Source organism: Balaenoptera physalus (assembly GCF_965194825.1).
Source record: "Balaenoptera physalus genome assembly, chromosome: 4".
In the NCBI taxonomy this organism is placed as follows: Eukaryota; Metazoa; Chordata; class Mammalia; order Artiodactyla; family Balaenopteridae; genus Balaenoptera; species Balaenoptera physalus.
In genome coordinates this window covers 34,846,965-34,865,746 of record NC_138891.1, presented here as the reverse complement: position 1 = coordinate 34,865,746, position 18,782 = coordinate 34,846,965, and the positions used below count along the sequence as shown (strand labels likewise).

The window sequence follows — 18,782 nt, the reverse complement described above, 5'->3', positions numbered from 1 at the left end:
ACAGTTCTGGAAAGCACTCCTAAGCTACACTCCCTCTCCTGGCCAAGATATGGGAACAGGACCATGGTAGACAAAGCCTATACTTTTAAAATGAAATTTGAATAAAGTGACACAGGAAGTGAAGACGGCAGGTCCTTCTTACTCTACTCTAACTCGTATTTTTTCTTAACACTGGGTCTTCAGATTTATTTTTGACTTATGAGCTACTCCATAAATTGCAATAAATTTTGTTTATTTATGAGTTTAATGAGTTTTAGCTTAACTCATTCAGAATTAGATTCTGCTGCTTGTAACCAAAGGATTCTAATCACACGTAGTTCTAAAATTCTATGAGACTTACTTTAGTAAGAGAAGAGAGAAAAGGAGGAGAACAGAAAATAACAGAAGCACACTGAATGGAGAGGCAAAGCAAATAAAACCGAAAGATAAATTTTACCAAACTAATCTTTTTTTTTTTTTAACCAAAAGATGAGTTGTATATTTTTTAATTATTAAGTGTGAGCCTGCAGTTACTGGCTTTCAAATTTGGTGAGCGTAATGATCACGTGGGATACTTGTTTAAATGTAAATCTCCAGGCCCTGCACCCAGAGGTTCTGATTCTGTTGGTCCATGTGGGGCCTGGGTATATGCATAATTACAAGCTTCTTAGATGATTCTCAGGCCATGCTTTGGAAACCACTGCTTTAGTTCCTACTGTATATGAAAAATTGCAGTTAATCAGGTCTGTGAGCACAGCAAAACAGGCCTGCTCGCAGCTCAGTTTTGCTAAACAATCCCAAACTTCTAGTCACAACAACAGTCTGATGAAATGTTCTAGCTTTGCCAGTGACAATGGTGGCCTATCAAGTGGATTGCAAGATATATGTATGTATAATAAAACAACAAAGGCTAATTTTCAATTTTCATTTTGCTGAACAAGGGCCAATGAAATTAACAAGAGGGAGAACTTAGAAAACTAAAACCATCATCTTTATTTTATTGTCCAATTTTTGTTATTTAGAGAAAAGCACCTTTCATATGGGTATAACTTTATTTCCTATTGATCTTTTATATACACTTGTGTTCATTCAAAATACCACCATCTGCATGAGAAGAAAATCTTTATTATAAAGGGTGAAAATTCATTATTACAGAGAATTCCTTAAAGTTGAGGTGGGGTGGTGCCAAGACATTAATTTTTTTTTCTTTTAAGACTTTGATTTGTTACTGGACCAACCCTACAAGTAAAGTTATCTATCGGGCCAACATATGTACATGCCATGTAATGTCCATAGACTTACTGGAAAAATTGAGTTTACTTTTTCAAAAGCCAAAAAAATGGGTCCCATGTGGTCCTACCTTAGCATTTGTACACAACAAAGAATTCCAAATACTTTTCAAAAAATGTGGTTAATGCTTTTACATAAAATCTTTATATAAAAACTATAAGACAAATATGTTATAGGAAATAGCCAAGGTGTGTCTGTGTTTGTATGCAATGCCAATTTTTGGTTACAATATTTTTCCAATATTTTATGATACTTGGTTTGTAATAATTTAGCTTGTAATAATTGTTCGATTATACCATAGATGCCATGCAAAACTTTCATCCTGGAAACAAAGAATAGCATTTTTAAATTCCTTTTAAATTTTAAATTCAATTCAACATGATTAAAAAATTGTTAATTGGAAACCCACAAGATGCTCATTACTCCACTAGACACTGGGGAAAAAAATGTATAAAGTGACAGATTTTATAATACAACTCTAAAAAGCAAGGGATTCAAAAGTAGATTTTAAAAACCAGAAGCTAGCCAAGGCATGGTAAAGATGACTATGAGGTCACGGTTGTAGCATATGGAACCCAACACACAGTCCTCAAGGAAGTCCATGTAATAGCCCTAAAGTTAACAGAAGACCTCTGTTCTCTGTCCTACTTCCTGCACATGACACTCACAAGGTTTACATTAGGGATGAAAATGTGCAGTAAAAACTAGTGTCTGAGCACTGAATTAATATTTAGGAATTAGTCACGGACTCGGAGAAGCACTTTTCATTATTTATACACAAGCTTACTAATCATAGAATCAAAGAAATAAACACAAAACTTTTTTATTAGAAATTCAGGCAGGTCTAAAGAAAAGTTGTTTCGCTTTGTGCTGCTGGTACACGTGACAATCGCAATAGACCATGTGGGCTATAACTTTCACCAAACATTTACCAAACGTTCCCTTTTTGCAGCAGAGAGACGACTAGGTTAAAGGAGAATTATTATTCTTGGAACCCTTCTTTGCACTATTTTTCATTGGTCTTTGGCTCTTCCTTCCTGGTAATCTTCATTTATCTGATAATCCTTACTTTTGATGATAATTCTCAGACTGTGGAGAGCAGGGGTAGGTTCAGTTGCTTCCTTCATTAGCACCAGGAATATGGGAATTTTTAATTCAATTCAGCATGACTCAGCAATTGCTAATTGGATATCCATGTGATGCTCAGTACTCCATTAGACACTGGGAAGGATGCAAAAGCTGTATTACAAGGATTCCTGCCCCCAGGAGCTGGAAATCCTATTGAAAGGTAGATAGATAAGAACCAGATGGGAGTACCATGAGATAACAGGTGAAGCTTTGGGAATGAGGGTGTTGATGGTGGCAGTGCCCCTTAGCAAGGAGCTGTCTTGTGTTATTAGACTTGGTTTTTGTTTTTTTTTTTTTAATTAATATATGCATAGTATGTAGTATGTCTCTTGGCTTACACTTGCTTTAAATGCTCAAGAGAATAACAGTAGGAATATTCTTACGAAAACCAGGCAGGACGGTATTCGGCAGAATAGAAATTGGCAAATTATGGGTAGATGGTTGTCTCTCAGTGCTAGGAGAAGGTTGGATTACATAAAGCAGATGTGGATAATAAAGGAAAGGAATTCCATATCTGTTGGAATGTACATCTAGATGATTCTCTGTCAAAAAACAGTGATCTTCAGACTCCTTTAACCCCGAAGCAAATTTAAATGAAAATAATACATGGTTTGCCATTTCAAAATCTTGCCCAACCAGAGTCAAACATAGAATTATCAGTAATGAGTAATAAACTGAGAAATGAAGTTAGAAAGAGAAGTATAAAATGGAATTAAGCCCCAGGGAAATGATCTTTCCCCAGCTTGGAGCTAGGACAGCCTTAAGTATCTTCTGGACGTTGTCTATTTTCTACAAGGATCCCAATGTTGTCACCTGCTTTCCCTCTGCTAAAAGTGATTGACTAACTGGAGGTAAAAATCAGTTTGGTACTACCACAAAAATGATAGGTTTTTACGTGTTAACTTTATTCATGGTTGTGTGAGAGCCATTTGGTTCCAGAAGAAGATGCTATAGAGCTTTCGCATAGTTTTTCTGGGTGAAGGAAGCAATTGGAGATGGAAAACAGCTCACTTACAGCCCATGGGTCAGCTTAAACTATTTCATAAGCAATCAATTAAACGATGCTTCAGCAAGCAGAAAGGCTTGCTAAAGCAGTGGGAATTTACTATACAAAAAGAGGGTGACAAACATTAGAAGACTAATTAATAATCAAGATAAAAAAATACTGTTATTGAGAAATCATTGAGACATTCTGAGCAAGAGTTTACCGGCTCAAACTTTTTTTGTTTTAAAAACAACAAAAAAATATAAGGCACAGAGGTCACACATTAGGGTTTTTGTGGAGGGAAATTATGAAACTAGATGAAGGCAAGATTTCTCAGCTTTCAGTCTGGGGCACTTTGCATCACACTGGTGGTTTCCAACTGGCAGCATCATGTGAGAACTTCTTAGAAATGCTACCTCTTAGTCGCCGCCCCAGACCAATGAATCGGAGACTCCAGGCATGATGCCCAGTAAGCTGTGTTTTAACAAGTTCTCCAGGTGGTTCTGATGCACATTCAAGTTTGAGAACCACTGCACCGCCATGTGGCTCTGTCACAGAAGGCTGGAGAGGCTGATTTGGACCAAGACTGTACCTATGCAGTGAGAAAGCCAAGCACCAAGCTGGAACATTCGTGGGAGGAATTGAGGCCTCACTCTGACAGGGGAGATGGACTTTTGGGTTAAATAGTAGAAGAAGTAGAAGGTTAATAGTAGAAGGGAAATTCCAAATTCAGGATCTAAGTAAGAACTCCAGTTCTCTAAGAACTACCGGGTCTTTTACGGCCTAGGCCTTACTTCCACCTTAACTCCTTTAGTAAAAGTTTCAACTGTGTGGATTTGGGAACTGTAAGGGTGTATTTCTAATTTTATAATGAAAACCAGTAGAAGAAAAAAATGTCACTTTTCAAAATTGACCTTTTTTGCTTCCTGTGTTAGACATAATTATTTTGAAAATGACAAACCTCTCTAAATTTAGTTTATGTAACATATGGAAGATTAAGGGGAAGGGAGGAAAAAATAACTCAGAAGAGATGAGGCAAGGTTGAGTTTGCCTATTTTACATTATTACTGTAAAATTCCTTCGCCCTGAAAAACACTCAAGTTTCTTTTCCATGTGACTCACTAGCAAATTTCTGTTCCTTAGATGTGGATCCTGTATTGTGTGGATCAGGGATATCAAATAACCAAAATATGAAAAAAAAAAAAATCACAGCTTATATTTTAGTGTAAGAATAAGGAACTAAGCAAGTAGAAAATCCCCTTTCATGACTGAGAAATTCATGTTAAGCTTAGCAATATTAGTAGCATTAAAATACTTTTATGTTATATCCTCAGGATGTCCATAAATAATGAAAGCTACAACCAACACTGCTGCCATTAGTTAAATGTGGCTCACACAAAGATCTTATAAACTGCTTCTAAAAGGTATACTACGTTTCACTCATTTCCTTTTATCCCCCTCTATCCTTTTTAAAGACGTGGACTCATTTTTCTGGATAATACCTTTTAAACTCTTTATCAAATATGTACTCAATAACTATCAACTACTGTAGAAAATGCAACTCAGTACCTGAAACCATAATATACAAGATAATTATCAGGGCCGTATACTCAATTTGTCAGATAGTTTTCTATTTACCACCCATAACTGAAGCCATTTCCATAGCAGAGATTGTAGGTACAAAGAGAATAAGAATTTTGTTAGGAGATAACTGTGAAATAAAATGAAGACCTTGTAGTAAAAAGTTTGTTACTATTTAAGAATGTTTCTTCTGGTCTTCGTGTCTTTCCTTTGCAAAGTATACTTTATTTTTAGATGTGCAGATATAATTAGAACCCAGTGTTTTAAGCTTCCAAAATTGTGGAAAAGAATGCTACTTATGTACTTAAGTATTTAGGGCTAACACAATGATACGGTGCTCAAATCTCTACAAAGCTTGCCTGAACAGAAAACCATGATGCTTCGGGCATATAACAGGGTGGTGCCGCTGTGTTTGCTGAGATAGTTCTCAAGACTGTTTTTTCAACACAAGCAGTCTTTCAAATGTACTAACAAACTCCACATTCATAAAATTGTCCATGAAAAGTAGAGAATATCAAGAAGTGTACTGAATGTAACCTGCACTGATATAAAAAAAGATACTGACTTGTTATTTTCTACTCTGAAGTGTAAAGTTAGCGAGAGACTGAGAAAAGGAGCTGTTTGTTTAATAAAATAGTTACCGTTTTGAGAACTGATCCAGCTCTCATGGATAAAAAGTTTAATTGTGTGAACAAAGTAAAATACTGAAAATATCTAATTCTCTACTGCACAGCAGTGACCACTATACAGCTTAATCTCTCTCCTCCAGTGAATACTCAGTATGACAGGCCAGGTTTCTGGTTTTCTGAGGCAGCTACTCAATGACTAGCAATTTAAATTCATTCCTACAACTGAATTCATAACAACTTCCCTACCAAAACCCTAGAATCAAGTTATATTGTTTTGATCAGACAATGTTAAAGAAAATAAAATGCATTTTTAATAATTCCTCTTCCATCACAACTTTTTTTCAAGTCTCTGATACAAAGTTACTTCCAAATACACTTTATGAGAACGATCAGACTAGTTTCCTCATGGTCAGCAAACTCCTTCATTTATACTATTCTGTTATTCCTCTTTCTTATACGTGTCCTTCCTCTTCCTCGGTATTGCTGCAGGCACTCTGAAAAATGATCAAATATCTAATTAATGATTCTAAAGATCTTTGTCTTATTTCTATTACCTTGAGGAAAAATGGAAAAGAAAGGGGAGTCCATATTTGTGGTGAACCTATTGTGTCAAATACAGAGATGTGGAATTTTTACAAATAGTCCTTGTGATTGCTATAATCATAAGAGGTAGCTGTTTTGCACCCATTTTGCAGAGGAGGAAATTGAGGCCCAGAGAGACTAAGCAATAGCTATGGGGCAAAATGGTATTTGAACCTTATAACCTAGTTGTGTGTAACTCCATAGCTCATGCTCTTTGTAACCTAAGTAAAATATTGCCCCTGGAATTTTTACTAATGTTAATTATACCTTTATATAAAAATACTTTTATTTAATGACTAATATTTTCAAAGCACTATCGTATACATCATCCCAATTCAAGGCAGCTGGTAGAATGGGGTGCTTGTTGCGGGGTGTTGTGAGGAATAGCAATAATGTATATAAAGTATAATATCCAATGTAAGACAAGTGCTCAGTAGCTATTATTATTATTACTGATCCTCCCAGTAAGCTTAGAAGTTAGGTAGTACAATTATTATCATGCCCCCCGAAAGACTTTTCCTACAAAGATGATTAATCCTGTTCACGTTATACTCCACAAGCAAGAATTACTTTAAAATTTTTATTTTTAAGGCATTTACTTACAGGAATCTCAAAACCCCATATTTCAACTTCAGTTTGTTTGCAATGCAGCCAGGCAGGCAGGGAGTAGAAGGGAAGTAGGTGTGAGACGGGCTTACAATCTCTCCCAGCCGAGTCAGAATTGGAAATTTTGCCTTCCTTCTCCAAAATGAGTCTCCTTTCCACTGCACCAAAGTGATACAGGAGGATTTTTCTTTCTCCTAGGTGTCATCATCCTCTTCTTACAAAGGATAATGTAATGGCAAGCCCATCCTTCAGTTCCTTGCTTGCACAGGGAGGGAGTGCCCCCTGATATCGGTGCAGACCACGCTAGTTTACCGCGGTGAGAGCCGTTATCATGACGCAGAGGATGGTTCCGGTTTGACTTCTGTGGCCGCATTCCTGCTCTCCGGATAGTAGGCAGAGAAGTGCAAGAAAAGTACTTGGTATCAGTGACTCACAGCAAGACAGGAAATGTCAAGCGGGTCCACCCTTCCTTCCTGCCCTCCCGACCAGCGGAGTTGCAGAACCACAGGCCACAAGGAGCCTAGAATCTTGGTGAGCAGGGCTGGAGCCACAGACAGAGTCTGGGCCACTGCAGTAGGCTCGCCAAATGGATTAAAATGTCAGGACCCAGCTGCCGGGAAAGCACACTCTCTTCATCCTAGAGAGCACTGTTTCTGTTGAGATTTCTCTTTTCACTTTTACGCAGTATCTGCCTGGTATATTCTGGCCCTTGCATTGTTCTTAAACAGTGGGCTTGACACAGTTAATTGAGTGGTCCCCATTTATACTCTGTTTAAAAAACATGCAAGAAATGATATCAATCATCATTATCAAGCAATGCCTTCACAATGCAAAACGGCAGTGTGTGTCTGTCCAGCAAAATGTAAACACATCTACAGCAGTGTTTTGAACCTAGTGTAAAATTGCTTCAATAAAGTTACATTATGTTTCTCTTCATGAGAGCAGCAAATGATTATGATGATGATAAAGGCTAACAATTATTACATTAAGAACTGCCCTAAGCACTTTATATATTTTAAGTCATTTAAGTCTTACAAATACCCTTTGAGATAAGCATTATTATTGCTCCCATTTTACAAATGAGGAAGTTATCAAAATGAATGAAAGCCTTTCCACTGTCTCCCCAAATTGTTTTCAAACCTCACAAATAATAAACAAAGCTCAAACAAAATAAAAAAAAAATCATAAATGAAGCTGCTGCTGACAGTGATTTGTTGTAAGAGTCAAATGAATAAATGACACAAAATGATGACATACATGTTTCTCACAACTGGCCAAGTTCAGTAGTACATTTCCAATTCAAGTTAAAACTCTGAAATAAGTCATTACAGCAGACCAAATTTGTCAGTATCTTTTGTCAAGGCCACTTCCCTCTCTTCCTGCAGGACAGCAATGTCAGAAAGTGGCAGAAGTCTGCATTCCTGCGTGTTATTATATATAACCTTTCAGTTCTCACCTCCTTTTATTTTCCTGCTCTCTCCAAGCTCAGCTCACACCCTGTGTTCCGGCCGTGCCAAAATACTTTCAGTGCGCTTGGTCCTTGTTATGTGTCTTTTTTTTTTTTTTTTATAAATGTATTTATTTTTGGCTGCGTCGGGTCTTCGTTGCTGCACGTGGGCTTTCTCTAGTTGCGGCGAGCGGGGGCTACTCTTCGTTGCGGTGCGCGGGCTTCTCATTGCAGTGGCTTCTCTTGTTGCGGAGCACGGGCTCTAGGCGCGCGGGCTTCAGTAGTTGTGGCTCACGGGCTCAGTTGCTCCATGACATGTGGGATCTTCCCGGACCAGGGCTCGAACCTGTGTCTCCTGCATTGGCAGGCTGATTCTTAACCACTGCACCACCAGGGAAGTCCCTTGTTATGTGTCTTTGAATAAGGTGCTCTTTTCTCTTTTCTCCCTCCCTCTGTTCCACCCAGGGAGTACCTGCAGCATTCAGAATTCTATTCATCTGTTCATACACTCAAAGGGTATTTACTGAACACTTATTATGAGGCAGACATGGGGAGATGGGAGAGAGAAGAAGGTCACTGTTCTGATGAAACTTTCATTTTACTGCAGAAAGAGAGACAAAGTTTTAAGAAAGAAAAAAAAGAAAGAATGGATGAGGGAGGGAAGGAAGGAAAGAAGTAAGGGAGCAAGGGAAGGGCGGTGGGAGGAAGGGAAGAAGAAGGGAGGGGGGGAGTTACTGACTCATGATGGTTAGGGTTAGGCAGGCCATATGACATTCAGTGACACTGGATGTCAGGAATCCAGTCACGTAAGCTGAGCTCTGAATGACAAGAAGGAGCCAGTCATGCAGAGCCAGGAACCATTAATTCAAAGGCGCTAAGCTAGGGAGCAAGCCTGGTTCCCAAGAACCGAAAGGAGCCAGCGTGACTGAGGTGCTGCCAGAGGGCAAGGCCGCCACCAGACCCCATTGGCTTTGTAAGGCCTGTAAGAAGTTTAAATTGAAAATTTAAAGCAGAGGACTGATAGAATCTAATATATTTTAATAAACCTCTCTGGCTGTTGAGTGCACATTTGGTTTTAGGGGGTCAGGTAGAGAAGCAGGAAGACAAATTAGGATACAGGTGCAGGAGGAGCCATGGCAATGCTTTCCTTTCTGTGCTCACACAACATTTTGCCAAGACTCAATGTTAAGGTTACACGTTCTTTACAAACCAATATATATTTTTTCCTCTTCTACTAGATAATCAGATCCTTGAAAGCAGGGATGAATCATCATTCTACAATAAACATTCCCTGTATAAATAAATTAATAGAAGAATGAATGAATAAAATAAGGTCCCTGCCCTCAGAAAGCTTAAAGCCTCTGAAACAAACATCCATTCAAGTAACCAGACTGCAGAGCAGGTTATTCACATTGTGGAAGAAATAGAAAGCATTATATGTGAGGGCAGAGGAGGGAGAAAGAGGATTATCCAACTGAGAGTGTGAAACTGAATCAAAACATCAGGATCTGCCGTTCTTTAACACAGTGGGATGTTAAAACAAGGTGGTAGGAGTTTGACAGAGAACAAATTGAGTCGGCTTCCCCTTCTGATGTTTCACAGTTTTAGATAAGGGCTGTATTTAGACTGAGTTCTGGGTCAACATGCAACTCAATGACTCTGTTGAGAAATGATTTATCTCTGCTGGACTATTAAATAAAAAGTAAACAAGAGTGTCAGATTACTTTTGGATTGTTCAAATTACAGCAAAACCCTGACATTTAGGTGAAGTGTTCATGTTTTAAATGTTTCTTCTTGGAGTCATAAAAAGATCAACTGGGCTTCCCTGGTGGCGCAGTGGTTGAGAATCTGCCTGCCAATGCAGGGGACAAGGGTTCGAGCCCTGGTCTGGGAAGATCCCACATGCCGCGGAGCAACTGGGCCCGTGAGCCACAATTGCTGAGCCTGCGCGTCTGGAGCCTGTGCTCCGCAACAAGAGAGGCCGCGACAGTGAGAGGCCCGCGCACTGCGATGAAGAGTGGCCCCCGTTCGCCGCAACTAGAGAAAGCCCTCGCACAGAAACGAAGACCCAACACAGCCAAAAATAAATTTTAAAAAATTAAAAAAAAAAAAAAAAAAGATCAACCATGAGGAAGAGTCAAGTGTGTTCTTAGTGTATTCTCTTCCTCCTTTTCTGTAGTTCACTCTCCCCAGGGGCTCCCCTGTCTCTACCCAAGATTTCACAGCCCTCCAGTTGCACAAATATAGGCCTTTTTCTCTCGCTCCCTTTCCCTTTCTGTTTCACTCCCCCTTCCCCAACCTCTCTCAACTACCTATCCATCTAGCTATCTATCATCAGTTAGTTTTTTGTCCCATAACAAAACAACACAATATTTGACTTAAAACAACCATTTATAATGTAGCACAATCCTGTGAGTGATCTGGCTAGCTCTTCTGGATTAGGCCAGCTCATCTGGGGCTGAATGCTCTAAAATGGCCTCCCTCTCATGTCCGGGGCTACAGCCAGGACACCAGGGATGCTTAAGGCCTTTCTTCATGTGGTCTCTCATCCTCAAGGATGTCTGTCCACATGGTGACAGAAAGGTCCCTAGCAGCAGGAGGAGGAAAACCCTATTGGAAGCACTTTTCAAGCCCTTGCACCACATTTTCTAATGTCCCATCAGCCAAAGAAAGTTAGCTGTCTAAGCCCAGGTTCGAAGGACAGAGAAATAAACTCAATTTTTTGATGGGAGTCATGGCAAAAATTCCATTGCAAAGGGATACAGGGATATAAGTAATTTGTGTGATCCATCACACTATCATTTTGGAGAAATCCCATAAATTTAATTCACACGAAGGTGATAAGGACCCCTAACAAGGTGGTTTGCTTCATAACTTGGCAAAATATCTCACCTCCAGGGACCCAGTGTCTAGAGTCAGAATTGCAGGCCCAGTGGTAGATGAGAAAGAGCTTTTCTTCTGCAAAGGCCTCTTCTGCAGCCCTTCCAATCCTGATCTACAGGCAGCCACGTATCTGAACACAGATTCCACACCCGCTCCTCCCACCCCTTAGAGAGTTACATCACAGTGTGCTTGACAAGCATGATTTGACATATGGAAGGGAGTACATCAATCACTTGACTCTACCAAACACCTGGTACATAACTGCTCAATAAATACTGAATTAGTTAATTCATGTGTGCATGAGTGTGCCTAAGAGTGTATCAAGAGAGAAGGAGGAAGGGTGAGCATGCAAAAATACCAGCTCCATTCCAAATACTCCCCTAGGGAGTTAAAAGACAGCATGGCAGAGTAGAACTGACATGGGCTTGAAAGCCAGCTGAACATACTGCCTGTGTAACCTTGAGCAAAATTCTTAACCTCTCTAAACCTAGTGCCCTAATCTATAAAATGGGCATAATAATACCTTTGCTACAGGGTCATTATAAAAATTAAATAGAATGATATACATGGAATACCTAGACCAACACATGACACATTAGAGATATTTAGTAATTAGCAGGGAGCTAATTAGAAGCCAAGCCTAGCTTCCCACACAAATTCCATTCTTCACTTCCTCCTTCCTTCTGTCCCAGTGCCACCTTCCCTTGGTGGTCTGCCTCCTTCCACCTACCAGCCCTTGACCAGCCCAATCAGAGAAATGAGCATGGCAGGAAGTGGAGAAATTCACCTGTATCTTTAGGTTCTATCAGCAAGATGTCATTCCAGCTGTGTCACTGGAAGGTAATTAAAGCAATGGGAAAGAGTGACCACAGTTAGTCTTACCTCTAAAAGTAAGGCTACTCATTGTCTGCCATTTTGGTTCTCAAAAACTCACAGCAGAAGCAACTACCTAGACCCAGATTTGACCAGCAGCATTTGTGCATTTGGCATTCAGGAGGTATGGACAGATTTCAGTTAAATGTTGTAGACAGAATACATGAATTTCCTTCTCTGCCTTCCCACCTCACATTCCACTGACATACCTGTTTAAAAAATATATAAGTGAAATAAATTCATAATAAATCCCCATATCAGGGAATGAAAGATTTCTATATATTTCTCCAAGATATGCAGAGGATGGGATCGTAGACTGTCTGGATTCAAATGTCAGCTCCATCAGGCATAAGCTATATGACTTTGAGCAACTGTTTCCTTATTTATTAAAATGTGAAAAATCATAGGACCTATGGCACTGGGTTGTTGTGTAGGTTGGCCAAGTTATATGAAGCACTAGGATACTTCCTGGAACACAGCTCAATAAAAGTTAGATTTCACTGTTATAAACAGAAGCCAAAGAATTTACAACTAAGAAATTACACAGAGAAAGCTGGAAGCTCAAAGCTTGGAACTGGCAAGAATTCCAGGGGAACATGAATGAAAAATCAAGGGTATTAGTTTAATGTACACAGAAAAACTACAAGAGTCCGTCTTCCCCCTGTTCTCTACTCCCACATCTACATGCAGGGGTGATGTGTCCCCTAATTAAACTAAAACCAAAGAAGTATTCTCTAAAGAAGTTGAGTAACTTGTCCGTGAAGGGCTAAGGCTCCTGTGCTAGGTGCCTGGTACATAAGGAGTAGCCTCTCTATTTTTCATGACTAAATGAATGATTTAACTTTAAAGGGATCACAAAATGATACATGGAAAAAAAAAATCCACACCTCGGCAACTTTTCTGAAACTTCACTATGTCAAAGATAAGAGCCTAAACATTTCTGAGAAGAAACAAGTTATCTATAAAGAAATGAGAATCAGACTGGTGTTAATCTCCTCCCCAGCAAAACTGGTCACTAGAAGATAATGGAAAATGCTTTAAAAGTTCTGAGGGGAAATTCCTCTGAAACTAGAATTATATACCTATCTAAATTATTTTTCAAGTCCAAAAGACATTTTTAGACGTGCAAGAGCTGAGAAAATTTTATCTCCCATGCATACTTTCTGGAAAAAAAAGTATTGGGGGATGTACTAGAGCAAAAAGAAAAAATAATCCAGGAAAAATAAGGTCATGGAAGCCAAGAAAAAGGTGAACATGACAGTCACAAAAAAAGAAATCTATGAAAGATAATTAGATAAATGTTGTTCAGCAGGCTTAGAAAATCAACAGTCCAAAGAGCAACAGGAAATCAGAAAGCTCTGAAGAGTAAGTCCTCACATTGAAAGATTCCTGTAGGAAATATTATTAATAAACTGAATGATCTTTGACAAGATGAAAGCATACTACAATTCTGTCCACAAGAAAAAAATTTAATCAGAATTTCCAAACAACAAACATGATATATAAAGAAATCATGGTCTAAATATAAAAAAAACTATAATGCTGTATGATATTTAATACACTGAAAGAGAGGAATCAATTTGACCTTGACACTTGGAATATTCTTCTTCAACTAGCATAGGTCAATTAACACAAGGCTATATTTCCTTCTTTATGGGTCTAATCATACTACTTTGTACCTTAAGTAATAATACTCGCACTATATAATAGTAAAAAAGCTTTTTATTAAAAAAATTTTTTTTTCACTCAACCTATTGGCAAAGTGTAGAATAATCAACCATTTAGAACAACCCAAGTGATAGAAACATTGACAGTGTAAAAAGTTGGGACATGTAAATAGAGTAGAGATGGAAGAAAGCAGATGGGGCATTAATTTCCTCATTTTATGTGATTATGAATACAAATTTCTGAAGTTGACAGACCAAGAAAGAAATATTAATATTATTTACAGATATAAAGGTCACCTCTCAGGATCTGTTTTGTTTCCTGAAAAACTGGATTGATGATGTACACTCTATCTCACAGCAACTTTGCCACGAATGTCAAAACAATTAAAGGTATAGGAGTACTGGGGGAAATAAAAGTGTCTTTGTCATCAAAGTGTGTAGCTTCTACATAAGTCTGGCCACTTGCTTATGCATCCTAACTGCAAATCATCAAAACGTATTTAATATATCCAGTTACTTTCATCGGCTTTCTGCCCTGTGTAGTTCTCATAGTTTCCATCCCATGTAGAATCATAGGCCTTTAAAGCTGAAAAGACTTTCAGAGACTCTTGAGCTCACCTTCCCCTTTTCATAGGTCAGGAAACTGAGGCCACACAAAATTAACTGATTTGATGAAGTCAATGGCAATTAAATGACAAATTAGTCCTAAAACTACGTGTCCTGAGTCCTAGGGCAATGTTTTTCTGCTACATAAATAAAGAAATGGCCAAATAATAATACTACAGTTGACCCTTGAAAAACATGTGTATCAACTGCTAGGTCCACTTATATGTGGAATTTTTTCAATAAATATGTACTACAGTACTACACATTCCATGGTTGGCTGAATCTGTGGATGCAAAACCATGTATACGGAGCGCTGACTGTAGCTACACTTGGATTTTCGACTGTGTCTGGGTCAGCACCCCCAACCGCCCCTCTCCCCAGCCCTGTTGCTCAAAAGTCAACTGTATGGGGCTTCCCTGGTGGCGCAGTGGTTAAGAATCCGCCTGCCAATGCAGGGTACATGGGTTCGAGCCCTGGTCTGGGAAGATCCCACATGCCGCGGAGCAACTAAGCCTGTGCGCCACAACTACAGACCCACCCTGCACTCTAGAGACTGCAAGCCACAACTGCTGAGCCTGCGTGCCACAACTACTGAGGCCCACGCACCTAGAGCCCGTGCTCCGCAGCAAGAGAAGCCATCTCAATGAGAAGCCTGCGCACCGCAACAAAGGGCAGCCCCCGCTCGCTGCGATTAGAGAAAGCCCGCGTGCAGCAACAAAGACCCAACGCAGCCAAAAATAAATAAATAAATAAATTTATATTAAAAAAGTCAACTGTATGATAAATAGGTCCAGATAATAAATTGAATCTATGTGATTTCAGGAAAAAAGTTAGAACCCTGTAGTTTCATATGATCAGGGAATGTCCATGGTATAAATAGATGTGCATTCTTAACTTATAAAGGTTTATTCCATAAATAGTTGTAACTATTTTATTATATAAGATTCATTGATTTGTTTTATATGCTAATGTCTTCTCAAGTATATTTACAAATTCTAATGGGAAGTTCCATGTCTCTTAGTTCCTCTTTGCTTTTACAGGTGAATTGGGCTACAGCAAGCTTTCTATAAAAATTAGTTGGTTTGTTGTTTCTCTTCTGTATTTTTTTCTTTTAAATTTGTATTTGAAGCCATTTCAAACTTACAGAAAAGTTGTAAAAACAGTGCAAAGAACACCTGATTACTGTCTACCAAGATATAGCAAATTTTAACATTTCTCTCTCATCTATGTATCCATCTATCTATATCTATTTATCTATCATAGATCTATTATATGGTACACTTTTAAAAATATACATATTTTTTCTTATCCACGTGAGAGTAGGTTGCACACATCATGCCCCTTTATCCCTCCACACTTGAGTTTGTTTCCTAGGAACAAGATTTTTCTTTTACATAGGAACAGTACAATTAACAAATTAGGACACTTAACATTGATATAACACTTTAAAGTCTATATTTCAACTTTATCAGTTGTACCAATAATATCCTTTTTAGTTTTTTCCCCTAATTCAGGATATTGCCTAGGATATCATACTGCATTTTATCATGTCTTTTTAGTCTTATTTAATTTGGAACTGTTCCTCAGCCCTCCTCTGTCTTTCATACCATTGGCATTTCTGATGAATACAGGCCAGTTATTTCATACTGATTAAGATTCCGGTTCCTCTGTTGTTTCCTGGTGATTAAACTCAGATTACCCATTTTTAGTTGGGTTGCTACATGATTGATGTGTCTTTCTCATGGTTTCAAATTTGGAGGAACTGGATGTAACTTTCCCTCTTATTGGTGAGGTTAATGTAGATCTACTTGTTTAAGATGTTATGCCATTTCTCCACTGTACACTCTTTTCCCTTTTATAATTATTAAGTAATGTGTGAAGAGAGAATTTGAAACTATGTAAATATATTGTTCCTAATCAAATTTCCTCCCCTAGGTTTAGCCTATTGATCATTCTAGCTTGAATCAATTTTACTGGGACGGTTGCAAAATGGTAATTTACATTTTATTTATCTATTAGCCTACTCTATCTACCTGGCAGTAAGGAACAGCTTTATTTTATTCCTTATTTATTTATTAACAGTTTGGACCCATTAACTCTTGTTTTATTCAACTATTTTCCATTACTGTAACTCTCTCTTTTTTATTTTTCTCTCTCTCTCATGCCCAAATTGTCCTATATTTGGCCTGTGGGAACTCATTCAAGCTGGCTTCTGTGAACTTCTGACATGTTCTCATCATTTTTTGAGCACTTCCCTATTTCTGGCATTAAAAACAAATCTCAGGCTCACGGTGTACCCTCACTGCCGCTGCCCAAGAATCAGCTGTTCTCAAGGAGTCCTCATTCCTTTTAGTGGGGAATGGTAGATTGCGTTTTGAAGTTGACATCATGGAGGTCAATCATGTCCTTCTAAAACACATCTCCTGGTTTAGTAGGAAACAGAATCAGAACTGAAAAGACATTAGGTCTCATCCAGAATGGAAATGCTCTGTGCTTGATTTTTTTTTTCTTTTTTCCAGGATTAGGTAGTAGATGTCAGAAATGAATCCACAGCAACAAAATGTGCTGAAGTGTGTATAAAGGAAACATTTTAATTACCACATGAAATTAGTCTGCAAAACAAATCAATTCAATTAAAAATCTAGTATTTTAAGAGAGTTGAAAATCATTATAATTCCAAATGAAAATATAAGTTGTATCTTGGAGTTCTTCAAAATGGCTCAGCTTGAAAACAGTATATAAACACAAACTCAAAATATGTTTTTAAGCACACAATATGAAATACACAATATGAAAAAACCAATTACAAAATACGAAATTTAAAACCCTTAGTGTTTGGCACAAAAAAGTGCTAACATCTTTATGAATGAATTAAGGAGATTTAAGAAAAAGGTAGCCACTCATAAGAATTCAAATAAAACTATGTATATGAAATGTATAAAACTGTATAGGTGTATGTAATAGGATGCTACACATGCCCTCTCTACCTGAATAGTATATGGCCATTTTCCAATTTAAACTCCATTTCTTTTAAAATTTGACTCTTTTTTGTGACTTTTTTGACTTTTTTTTAAAGAGCTAGCTGAGAAAGCAAAAAATACAGAAGACCAGTATATCAAACATAGTATTACAAAGGCAGGCTGGAGTGCATGTTGTCTTTGCCCAACAAAAGCAGGCCTGCCTAAACCAGAGTATCCCGGCAGTAGCCTTTCATTATGAAACCAGCTTGTGGCAATACTTCTTCTCCAGCCGTGAGGCAATTAAATATCTAAGAATGGACAATCCTCCAATCGCCTCACAAGTGTTAAAATCAGCACCAGAGCATGTTGTAACTCACCATATGTTGTAATTAAATGTAGGAACTCACACTTCTGTGTGGCCATAAAAACCTGTTTGGGGAGGGAGGCCGCACCGTCTACAGTTGCCGCCAACCTGAGATCAGACAGTGATGTGGGGGACATACCTGGCTTCATACGCTTACAAACACAACCTCATACAATCCCTTGGTTTATTTCAGATTCCCCAGGCTTCTCAGCTGCCACATTTGTAATAGCGAGAAAGAGATTTAGATCAAAAGAGACCACAGAGCGAGACAGGAGTCCAGGAGCATGACTGGACTAGAGTTTCCAGGTTCTGCTGTTTCCTTTCAAGTAATGAAATAAGTGAACATAAAAGAGGAGGCCAGGTTAAAAACAGAAAGGAGGCTGGGCAAGAAGCAGCCATGAGAAACCAGCTAGGAAGAATCAAGGGTAGCTGTGCCAGACCTGCTGAGTCTTGCTCATTTAGAGGGAGGCTACCTCCTATTGGTGAAACTACAGAGATTTCTAAAAAAAAAAAAAAAAAAAAAAAATATATATATATATATATATATATATATATTTTTTTTTTTTTTTTCCTTTTTTTCCCCTAGTGCTCCAGGAGATTACAGCATACTACAGTGAAAATACTTCAGGTTCCAATGGTAACTGATGGAAATATCCCTCAGACAAATGGTCTCAGCTGGAGGAGCTGTTTATTAACTGAACTCGCTGCAAGCAGCACCTCTCATCAGGCGTTCAACAGGAAATGCAGCCTTCCAGGAGGGCTTGACTCAGCAGGAAGCAGCAGCTGGTGAGGAGAATTACCTGACTCACCTGCTCAAAAAAGTGTTAACATTGGGAACAGAGAGGATAAACTCTAATTACATTTGAAACAGAGTGAGGAGTAATTAACCCAGAGGAAAGTGGGACCAGAAGCTGTGGAGTTGGCTCTCTCCTCTCTGCCTGGTGGTGTGGAGGAGGGAAGCTTTGCCACTGGCTCACCGCCTGCCACATTCCTAGGGAGGCGGATCAGCCGGCCTGAGGGGAAGCAGGAATGACTCAGGAGGACAGGAGACCCTGCGCTGGAGCCCCGAAATGTGTCTATCTTTCCATAACCCAGCAGGCATAGAGTTCCAAGGGATGCGAGGACTCCCCATGGGGTGGAAGGAAGTGAGGAGAGAGATCACACTGACAGTCAAGTCATCACGTGGTGACTAAGCTTGGGAG

The 18,782-nt window shown here is 38.8% G+C and overlaps 1 long non-coding RNA gene across 2 annotated transcripts in view; it reads right to left on the bottom strand.

The window, feature by feature from the left end:
- Positions 1-18,129, bottom strand: part of LOC309659733 — a 48,394-nt gene extending 30,265 nt beyond the window's left edge. Inside the window, exon 1 of one of the 2 annotated variants that reach the window (XR_014262922.1) lies at positions 6,778-18,129. This is a non-coding gene — a long non-coding RNA (uncharacterized lncRNA). The remainder of the gene's footprint in view (positions 1-6,777) is intronic. The other variant, XR_014262923.1, reaches the window with a different exon arrangement.
- Between the last annotated feature and the right edge of the window lie 653 nt (positions 18,130-18,782).